This window comes from Oryzias latipes, chromosome 18, assembly GCF_053564925.1.
Source record: "Oryzias latipes strain Hd-rR chromosome 18, Olatipes_Hd-rR_3.1".
Classification (NCBI taxonomy): Eukaryota; Metazoa; Chordata; class Actinopteri; order Beloniformes; family Adrianichthyidae; genus Oryzias; species Oryzias latipes.
Window position 1 is genome coordinate 9,928,955 of NC_136254.1, and position 11,417 is coordinate 9,940,371.

The following is an 11,417-nucleotide window of genomic DNA, read 5'->3' on the forward strand; positions in this document are numbered from 1 at the left end:
GGTGCAAATAAAACCAAAAGAGGGGGGGCCCACTCCATACGGCAACCATGGGAGGGGGGGACCACTGCCCCCCTCCCCCCAAAGAAGCATCGCAGGCAAAGCCCCCCCACCCCCTCACCCTAATATGAGGTTATATTAGGAAGGGGGTAAGTTGGGGACAGCTGGTAGACTGTCCCCCGGTGGTCAAACAGCCTGATTGATTTTCATTTGACTGACTGTAGAAAAGCTTAGCTGGATGTGCGTGCAGTGACAGAAGATCTTAATCCACAGGTGGATTAGACAGAAGATCTTAATCCACAGGTGGATTAGAAAACAAGTTTGCATCAATCAGCACTGAATGCTGACTGCAGAAACTTGTTTTCATTTTTCAAATGTCTCATGCTAACGGATTTTCTAAAGTCACTTTCTGACCTTAGCCAAACTGAACTGTTGCAATAGAAATAATCCATTAATGCTTATTTATGATTATTTGTTTCACATCATCCAAAAAATCCCCTCAGATTACCTATGTTGACATGATCTGGATTATTTTCTGGGTCTTCAGGGCCTCTGAATGACTCATAAAGAGCAAAATCACCTTTAAATACAAACCAGAAGAAAATGAAATTAGAAATTTCATACAAACTTTTCAAACATGTTCATTCATTCACACCTGTTAGCTGCAAAAATGTCCACATGTCAACATGTACACAAGACAGATATTGTTCACACATACATACTTATGCCTTCAAGCCAACTAGTGTGAAATATTTCATTCAATCAAGCCAAATATTAGTGCAAAGGTGAGCTAACACCTGTGCTCAGGTGAGTGTTTATGTTCTTCTAAAATGGATGGTGGAATGTGTAAAGAAGGAGGAGGAGCGCCCAGCCACCCCCACACCCAGACCCCCGCCGCAGCAGCAGCGGTAGCCGGAATTCCCCCAACGCCACACGGGAACAGGCAGGGAACAACCGCCCCCCGGGGTGACCACACCGCCACCCAGGCCAGGGCCAGCAGGACCGCCACGAGGCCCCCAGAGCCAGAGAGCAGGGAGGCATGGGGGGAGAGAGAGTGCTGCCCCAACCCAACCAGGAGAACTACATTAAAACTAAATTTTTAAGTATTTCTTTATTTAAATTATTGTGAATTGACAGCAGACAACAAAATGCTGTCTTGAACATGTGACTGGTCTGAGGCTGGATGATTCTCTGTTTATGATGGACACTAAACTTTTAGATTTACGTAGGTTACCTTCTTTTTATGAGAGTGTTTTTAAGTCTCTGCACCGTTTGAGTGTTGTGAAATAAATAAAAACCTCTCCCTCTCTGTTTTGGCTCTTAAAGGAGCCTTTGATGTTTGGTTGGGGATTTGGGATGAAACCACCCCTGGACTTCAGTTGACCTTCATTTTGCAGCTCTGTAGTTCTGACCCTGGAACAGCTGTCTTCACTGTGCAGATAGGAGGACGTTGTATATTAACCGAGTGAAGCCTTTGAACAGGACTAAGTTGCAGAACCATCTTTCCAGTGCATGGACTGAAAAACTGAGTGGAGGGGAGGATGGACCGCATTGGAGAGTTCTTTAAAAAGCTCCTAAACTGAAGAGAACTGGTGACCTCCAATGGAGGATCTGACATGGGGCTGTTATTTGGAACTGCTTTATCTTTGTTCTCAACCACTGTTTCTGACCGCTGCCCTTTTTGTGACCTAAGGGAGACACTTTCTCATGATTTTTTAGCCTTTCAGGCCTCTTCACTCTTTATGTGACTGTGTTCTGTTGATTCCTGGTTGAATTGACGTTTCAAAAATCAAAAATCTTCTTCTTCACTGACTTTTCATTGTGAGGAAGGAAAAGTAAAGAATTAAACATTGAAGGTCCTGCAGCTGCAACAACAGAACACCTGACATGTTTTTCCCTTAGAATGCTGCAAAATATGACCATCAATGGTTCCACAGAACACCAGCATTAGTCTCATTCTTCTGTTCTGTTGGAAAAATCTCTGACTTTTCTCAGAAATGTTTCACAGATCAGCTGATGTGATGCAGCAGAATTTACATGCAAGAAAACATATTTCCATTTCTACACAGGATTATTGACATCTGCATCATTATTTCAGGTCACATGACTTTCTCACCACATATTTTGGTGCAGGAACATGTTTTCATTTTTCAAATGTTTCATGCTGACAGATTTTCTAAAGCCACTTTCCATCCTTAAAAAAAACTGAACTATTGCAATACTGTTGAAATAATGCACAAGTATTTTTGTTATGATAATTTGTTTCACATCAACCAAAAATCCCCTCAGATTACCTATGTTGCCATAATCTGGATTATTTTCTGGGTCTTCAGGGCCTCTGAGTGACTCATAAAGAGCAAAATCACCTTCAAATACAAACCAGAAGAAAATGAAATTAGAAATTTCATACAAACTTTTCAAACATGTTCATTCAATGATTTCTTCATGAAAAATAAGAAGTAAGATTTCAAGCTGACCATGGAGCAGAGAGGCATATGTGTTGTGTTGAGCATCATTTTCATCTGGAACATAATTCGGATTTTGTTCATCAGACCTGCTGAGATGAAAGAAATCAATAACTAAATAAACACAGACATCAATCAATAAAAGCTGAAAAGTACCAACCTGATGGAGCTTGAATCTGTAAATGACAACATCTTATGTTTCTAAAGTCAACAGCATCATTGCAAAACAGTATCAATCATATTGTCAACAATGGGATTTTAAAGGAACATTTCTCACCTTTTGACTTTTTGCAGAAATAAAACATCAGTGGGAAAATCATCAGTAAAAAGACACAAACTGGTCCAACAACCAAGACAGGAAATGCGGAGCTGTCAAGTCTGGATGTAGCTGTAAAAAAACATGTTTAATTCAAATATACGTAAATATTATCACCTAAAGGATTTCCAATGAATCAATAGAGATTTGCTGACATGTTACTGCCAACCAGCTCTGTGGTGATTCTTTTCCTGAGGATTGACACTTGTAGAAGCCTTCATGAGACTTTGACACTGCAGGGATGATCATCTCCACTCTGCTCTCACTTTGGATGATTGTGTCATTTTGATAGAAAAACACTTTAGAAAGAAGATTTTCTGTCCTCAACTTGCAGCCAAGAGTAACAGAATGTCCCTCAGTCACAGGATGGACAGGACTCAGCAGGAGAAGCTCATCATCATCTGGAAACATCAACATTCATCTTCATCACATATGATCCCAACATGTTTGACGTCTGCTTCATTCTGCTTTGACATCCAGTTGATCATCTAAATCCATCTTCAACTTCTGCATGTGTTTCAAATCAATCCAATGATGAAAGTCAAGCTAAAAATAGGAATCCAAACATGTTTCCACTCACAGTGTCCAGTGATGTTGACTGCGTTGCTGAATGCTGATCCAGACTCACACCAGTACACTGCATTACTGGACTGGATCTTCTGAACATGACATGTTGATCCATTCATTGTTCCCCAGTCAGAACAGAATGACAGGAAGTCAGGAAGCAGAAACCTGCTGACTCTCCACTCAGCAGAGTTTCCCTCACAGCTCAGTGAGACAGAGTCAGAGGTGAAGTGTTGGACTCTGTCAGGACTCACTGAGAGAGACGCTGATGGATGAAGATCTGAAAACAAACAGGATGAAGATCAACACACTTTAGCTTCATTTGGAGAGCAAAGAGACACAAAAACAAATGTGTTTCAATGGATTTTCATTCAATGGGTTGGAGTTAGAATGGCTCTATGCAAATGAAAAAGAAACATTTGTTTACAACATTTTGAATGACAGTTGACTGTTAGCAATAAGTGGAAACAAGCAAACTAAAGAACAGAATCTGACAGCATTAGAAATGTGAAGAGAAATCATTCAGTGTTGACAGAAATGAATCAACAATCAGAAGTCTGACCTCCAGACCAGACAAAGTGAGGCTGACTGTAAAGAGTGTAGAAGTGTGGCTCTCCTCTTCCAGCTCTGCACACATATCCTGCTGTGTGTGTCTGTCCATGAATGATGTAGGAGTTGTCTGCAGTCCCATTGGAGCTAGCAGGCAGCAGCTCATAGCTGTAAGAGCCAGACTTGTGTGATAGATCAGGAACAGCTTTATACCAGTAGAAGCTCCATCCTGCAGACACATGTTCAACCTCACAGCTCAGAGTCACTGAGGCTCCAGGACTCAACCACCATGGAGACACTCTCAGGACAGGTTCTGGTGGAGAAATAGTGTTGTTTTTAGTGACTTTGTTGTGTTTCTGAGCAAACTCTGTCATGTGACACCTTTGGTTCTGATAGAAGAAGCTCCACAGGTTGACAGAACTCTGATAACTCTGCTGTCAGACAGAAATGAAGCAGGAGATTTTTCACTTTCTTCATGATTGTTTTGACCTCTCTGCTGCTCTGCTGTGACTTCTGCTGCTCTATGACAGAGCCTCTATGACAAACTACACTATTAGAAGAAATGATCAGCAGCTTCTCTTCAACAGAGATCATTTATTGTCAATGTTTCACTTTTACAGATGATGGACCAACTCTGTCAGCGTGCAACACTTTGATTTTTGCAGGAACTGCAACAGAAACACAGCAATGCTCTTTAGCTGAAACGGACTCAATGTTTTTAATTCTGTCTTTTCCACAGTTATGTTGGTTTTGCATCACAAATTGTTCCTGTCACTTAGTTGCTATGGTTACCAGTACCCCTCCATGCTGTGTATTTTCAAATATGCCAATCAAAACCATATAAAATGAAACCGTAGCTTAATCATTAAAGATGAACAATTGTTGCTGTTTTCAAATCAAGCACACAGTGTCACACCAACATCCTTTTGTTAGTTTCATGTGTTTACATTTACAGCAAGGTTCATTTTGGCCTTTTTAGAAGACAAATTTTTTTCAGTGACTTTTGTAGTTAAAAGTAAAGAAAATGTTGTGCTGTTCCAAAACTGAACAGTTTTATAGATATAGTTAAAAATAATAAACTTTACAGAGTTTATATTTTCATATTTTGTGCTCCATTAAAACCTGTTTAACCCTTGTGCTTTCCTAGACACTTTAACATTGGGAGTTGGGTCATCTAGACCCACTAGACAGTGCTCTGAACCATATTTCTTCAATGCTTTGTGATCTTCACTGGTTTCCATGGATTACATAAAATCTTTCCACCTTTATCCACCTTTGTCATGGTAGGGAGAACACGTCAATGTAAGGGTGGGGTCATCTTAGATAACACAAGGGTTAAACTCACCAATGGTGACTGGATCACTGAACTCTGTGTGATAAACTGGTTCTCCTCTTCCTCCTCTGCATCTGTAGACTCCTCCCTGTGAGACTCTGATTTGTCCATTTGAGAGGAAATCAGCATCTTGTGTTCTCAGCAGTTTGGAGGGTTTCTCTCCTCTGAACCAAAAGAAACTCCAACCAGATGATGAAGGCTTCACTGAACAGCTCAGGGTCACTCTGCCCCCTACTGGAGACTTTGTGATCTTCAGTTCAGCCTTTGGTTTGTGTGCTGTGGAGTTCAGAAATAGATGTATTTATCTGTCTAAACAGAGGCCAACATCCAACACAGTTGTTGTTCCTGATGTCAGTGTGGCTCTGGTTCTGTCTGCTGGTGTTTAACAAAAACATTTACCTTTAATAATAATAATACAAAAAATAGGACATTATTAGTAAAATGAGTCATATCAAAAACACAGTAAGAAATTACCTGATACATGTATAGAAACTCTGTTGCTGCACTTTTTATAATCTGAACCCTTCCTGAGACCACAGCACTGATGATCACCACTGTGACTTTTATTGTGAAAAGTTATTTTGAAATCTTGTTGTGTGACGTCAGAATAAAGTGTCCAATCACTTCTCTTCAATGTGTATTTCCAGTCATCGGTTCTTCCTTCCTTCATGTCACATTTGAAGGTTAAAAATTCTCCAGTAAAAATAGTTGACCATTCGGGTTCAAAGGTCAACACAGCATCTAGGACAAACACAAACACACAATTTAATTAAAAAACCTGATTTTACCATGTAAAGAAACAACAAAAACAGAGAACTTCTTTTACTAATAAAAAAATACAATCAAAAGGTTTTGTCTAAAAATGCTATTTAAACTGATATTAATGCAAAAACTATGAAAATAAACAACATTATAGTTAAATGGTGAGAGTGCAATGGTACAAAGTACTATGTCACACACATGCAGAATCATTTCTAGAGATGTTTATAAATTATTTTCAGCCAAATGTGATAAACATGCACCAATAAGGAAAGTAACTGTGAGATCTAGTAAAGCTCCTTGGTTGGATGTTGATCTAAATCAACTTATGAAGGAGAGAGATCAAAGACTTTGGTCATGTGTCACTCAGATTACTGCTCTGCTATTTGGTCAAATGCAAACAAAGATGACCTTGAAAGACTTCAGAAAGTGCAGAACAGGGCTGCAAGATTAGCTCTGGGTTGTCCTTTTAGGACTAATACAGACTGGATGCATCCGTGTCTTTCATGCGTGAAGGTTCAGGACAGGTTTGCATGTAGTCTGATTTTGTTTCTGCATAAAATCTGGACCCTGCACAAACCCTTTAGCTTATTTTTGCAGCTGTTGCAAAATATAAGACATCATTTAACACTAGAAAAGCTTCTGTTACTTTTACTCTCCCTCTACCACGAACCAGTGCCATAAAAAAACTGTCATGTAGGTCAATTACATACTGGAACATGCTGCCTTCAGAAATCAAAGTACAAGAATGCCAAAAGATTTTTAAAGTTAATCTGAAAAAAAAATTGAAATTTTATAACGTAATTCACTATACAATTGTCATTTGTTTTAATAAAAGAGATTGTATTATTTTTGAGTTTTATTTATAATTTCAGTCAGACAACTCTTGCAGTAAGAAATAATTATTTCACATACTTAATTTTCCACATTCTTTAAGTTGTCATTCATATCTTTTTTGTTTGGCATAAGGCTCCGTTCAATTTCCATGAGATTCCATAAAACATTCGGGTAACAAAAACCCCCTTAACGGAGCCCACAGGTGGAAGCCGGGGAGGAGGGAGGGGCGAAGAATGAGCGCTGAAGGTAAGAAAGAGAATGAACAACTGCGCACCTGGGCTTAAATAGGACGCTGAGCAGGTGAGTTAATTGAATGAACTGCCCAGGGGAGTAACCTGTAAAACACTGCCTAGTGCCTGCCTGAAATTACGACAAGTCGCTATTTATTAATTTCCTCTGTATTTGTTTTTTTAATGTATGTATTTTGATGATTTTGTGTATCAATGCATGTATTCTTTTCATGCGGACACCAGGAACAGTAGTCTTACCTTTGGTTAAGACTAATGGGCATCCTTAAATAAATAAATAAAAATCTATGTCCAAATGGAGAAACATGGGGGGGGGGTGTGACCCACTTTCTGTCCTCTGTCATCTTTGACATCTTTTCTCAGGATTCTGGGCACCCATTCACAACTGACACAATAACAGAGCAGTAACCAGACTCATCAGCACTAAACCACATGAAGACTCTCTTTAAATAATGAGACATTAGTCCACCATCCTGATCCAAACTGGATCTTTGACCTTTGCATCTGATCACATGGGCTGCGTTTACACTGCAGGTCTTGATGCCCATATCCGATTTTCTGACTATATCTGATTTTTTTGATGACCTGCTTAGATCATCTTCCGACAACACGATTTTTGGGTTAAGAAAGATTCCAAAATAGTTCTTTTGGGGGAGACACCTTCTTTTTATTTCGATTCTTCGACACTCTCCCGCTCCGCGCTCACACCCCTCTCCTCTCCTTACACACAAACAGCACGCGCGGTCCCCATCATACACGCCCCCACTCAGCAACACAAGCAAAGAAATAAACGGCTTCTAGCCTGTTCCATAGCAACGGTGTCCAGCTTGATTAGTTACCGTTTGCGTCTCGACCGGGACCGGACCGGGAACAACAGCGGTTTCCGACTACGGTCTGAAGCCTGAGGCTGAAAGGTAACAGGCTGACAGCAAAATCAGCGCACAAAAGCACTTTAATAAGTCATGTGATCTCAGTTGGTGGTGTCCTAAGTTGACGTCACTGACGTACGACTCGCATTTACTGGGGAATATCCGATTTGTCTGCTTACATGGCACACGCAAATGCACGTATCCGATTTATTACCACATATGAATGAAGCCTGAATCCGATCTGAGAAAATCGGAATCCATGCGTTTTTTTTCCTGCTCACACGTTCACCGTTCATATCCGATCAGTGCCACATGAGAGGAAAAAATCAGAATTGGGTCACTTGAACCATGCAGTGTAAATGCGGCCATGACGTCTAGTTATTTAACGTTTGTGTCAAAGCTTGGAGATGGTCAGAACAGAAAGAAAGAGAACTTCCTCACCAGCAGTCAGAAGTGAAGAAGCTCCTCAGATGAACAGTGTGACTTCAATGACTAATAAATGTGAATGTCTGAACTTCTTAAAGGTCTGGAAGTTTTCATGCTGATTATTTCAATAAAGAAAGAAAACACAAAGAAACTCACCAACAATGGTGACTGGATCACTGAACTCTGTGTGATAAACTGGTTCTCCTCTTCCTCCTCTGCATCTGTAGACTCCTCCCTGTGAAACTCTGATTTCTCTATTAGAATGGAAATCAGTATTTTGCACTGTCAGCACTTCCTGGTTTTTCTCTACTCTGTAAAAATAATAACTCCAACCAGATGATGATGGATTCACAGAACAGGTCAGAGTTCCTCCACTTCTACTTATCTGAGCCTTTGGAGGATCTGGAATAGATTTCAAAACAAAATAAACAGATTTTAATAATATCAAATGACATTTACAATTAAAATCATGATAAAATTAAATTAATACTTTCAAGTTAAAATATGATAAATAAAATATGTGACCATCATCTTTAAAATAACCATGTTTACTGTAATTGTCTAAAATAATTCCTGTCATTTTGATGCCTTTAATAACAATATAGAGAAAAACTCATCACATGTTTCCATCTCAAAGAGGTTGATAGAATAAATTCAGAGTTTCTTGTTGCTTGTATTTTAATAACTGTGAGTGTCCTTATTGACCAGCCATCACTGCCAGAAGAGCTTCAGAATGTGACAGCTGTGTCTCAGTTTTCCATTTCTGAACACAATGTTGTGTGTTTGTGTTCTTGAACTTCCTGTTTTACATCAAACTATTGAAGTCTTCAGGTGTTTTAGTAAAAAGTCTTTATTAGTCTCAATGACAAAAGCTGTTGATCAACCAGCAGTTTAGATTGTGTTCAGATAAAACTTTTGTGTCATGATCAGATCAAGGCGGACCCAGATGCTGCAACCCGGAAGGAAGAGGCAGGTAGTTGAAAACGTAAGTTAACTGATTTTATTTTGAAGAAGCCAGCGGATCCAGGAGGGGAGAACGGCGTGCAGCTTGACAGCAGCTTGTAGACCAAGGTGAACACGGAGATCTTACAGTGACGTGAACGGAGCTCACGGCAGTGGCGTGAATGGAGTCTTTTGACTGCGACGTGGCTGGAGTTCTTGACGGTGGCGTGGCTGGAGTTCTTGAGGAGCGTGAGGGATTCAGCTTCTGCTCGCGGCCGATGAGGACTCGGGTGACTCTCGTGGTAAAGGCAGACCATCAGGTTTAACGGACTGGCGAAGGATGCTTGAGGCGAGTGTCCTTAAATAGCAGGTGCAGGTGATGAGCTGATGAGTCACAGCTGTGAGTCTGGAGCAGAGCTGGGAGGGGGAGGAGTCTGACAGGCCACCATGACACTTTGTGGAGATAATAGATCATAAAAAGATTTTCTTGTGTCTAACATGACTTCTCTTTTTAAAAAGGAATGAAGGAATGAACAGCTGATGGAGGTGAGTTTTGTTGTTTACAGATGTGTTTCTTGTTTTTCTATAACTTTGTGTGGTTTTAAGCCACAACCCAAAAAAATATTATCCTTGGTTGTAAAATGAAACATTTCTGTAAATAAATTATTTAGTAATTATTATTCTGGCAACAATCTTGTTTTAATGTTTATAACTCTATTTTCTCTGTTCCAATCCATGATTATAACATTGTGATTTCTAAAAAAATATTTGAGCAAACGTCTGTATTTGACTAATTATACTTTTCACATCAGTGTTGATGTATTTTTACAGTTTATTTTTGTTTATAGAAAAGGTACGTAACATTTCACAAGTTGATAAAGATTACACTTTTGGCTTCAAGTTCTAATTTTTGGTAAAGTTAGAAAAAAATCTTTATATTCAACTTAGAATAAAACTCTCACCTGAAACAGACAACCTTAAAGCTTCACTCCACTTTGTTGCAGAATATGAATCATCTGTGGGTCTGCTCTTACAGCTGTAGTCTCCACTGATGGAAGCTGTGATAGTCCAGTCTTTCTGCTTTGTCCTGAATGTCTGTGACTGAGGTCTTCTCCATTCATACTCCCACTGAACTCCTTCACCTCCCTGAACCTCACATGTCAGAGTGATCCTCTCTCCTCTGAAGATCTGAGACCAGCTGGGTTTTTGGGTTACACTGACTTTGTTGGAAACTGTTTCCATCAGATTTAAAAACAATAAAACACATTTTTAATGTTCAAATCAATGATTATGAAAAGCTTTCAATAAAGTGAAATCCCTCACAGGTTATTTGAATGGTGACTTCATCACTTGGATCAGAGTAGACGGCTGGTTCTCCTCTAAATCCTGTGCATCTGTAGATTCCTCCTTGTGAGACTCTGATGTTTCCATTTAGTCCATCATTGATTGTGTCTTCAGAGGTGTGTGAGGTTCTTCTGAACCACTCATATTTCCAACCAGCAGATTTCTCCACAGAGCAGATCAGTGTCACTCTGTCTCCTACTGACACAGTTGTTGTTGCTGCTGTCAGTGTGGCTCTGGCTCTGTCTGCAATGTTTGACAAACACATTTACACTTAATAATTATGACAATAATGTTGCATAAGTAGAGTTTATACACATAAAACATGATAATAGATAAACATAAATTTTAAATAAATGCTTTAGTTTCTTCAACATGAATAAATTCTTAAATATGAATTCTCTCATAAAATGAGTCATGTCAAAAACACACTAAGAAATTACCTGATACACGTATAGAGACTCTGTTGCTGCACTTTGTATAATCTGAACCATTCTTGAGACCACAGCACTGATAATCACCACTGTGACTGTTATTCAGAGGATATAATTGGAAATCTTGTTGTGTGACGTCAGAATAAGGTGTCCAATCATTTCTATTAAATGTGTATTTCCAGTCATCTGTTCTTCCTTCCTCCATGTCACATTTGAAGGTTAAAGATTCTCCAACAAAAAAAGTTGACCATTTGGGTTCAAAGGTCAACACAGCGCCTAGAACAAACACAAACTTTACTAAAAACTTTCATTTAAAGAAAATAAACATCAACAAAAG

The 11,417-nt window shown here is 39.4% G+C and overlaps 1 long non-coding RNA gene across 1 annotated transcript; it reads right to left on the reverse strand.

Annotated features, from left to right (window-relative positions):
* Window positions 1-2,234: 2,234 nt before the first annotated feature.
* Window positions 2,235-4,213, reverse strand: LOC144987391 (uncharacterized). Its single transcript, XR_013651272.1, has 5 exons — window positions 3,905-4,213; window positions 3,359-3,622; window positions 2,934-3,179; window positions 2,475-2,850; window positions 2,235-2,363 (listed from the first exon to the last, which is right to left on the reverse strand). It is a non-coding gene; the product is annotated as an uncharacterized LOC144987391 (long non-coding RNA).
* Between the last annotated feature and the right edge of the window lie 7,204 nt (window positions 4,214-11,417).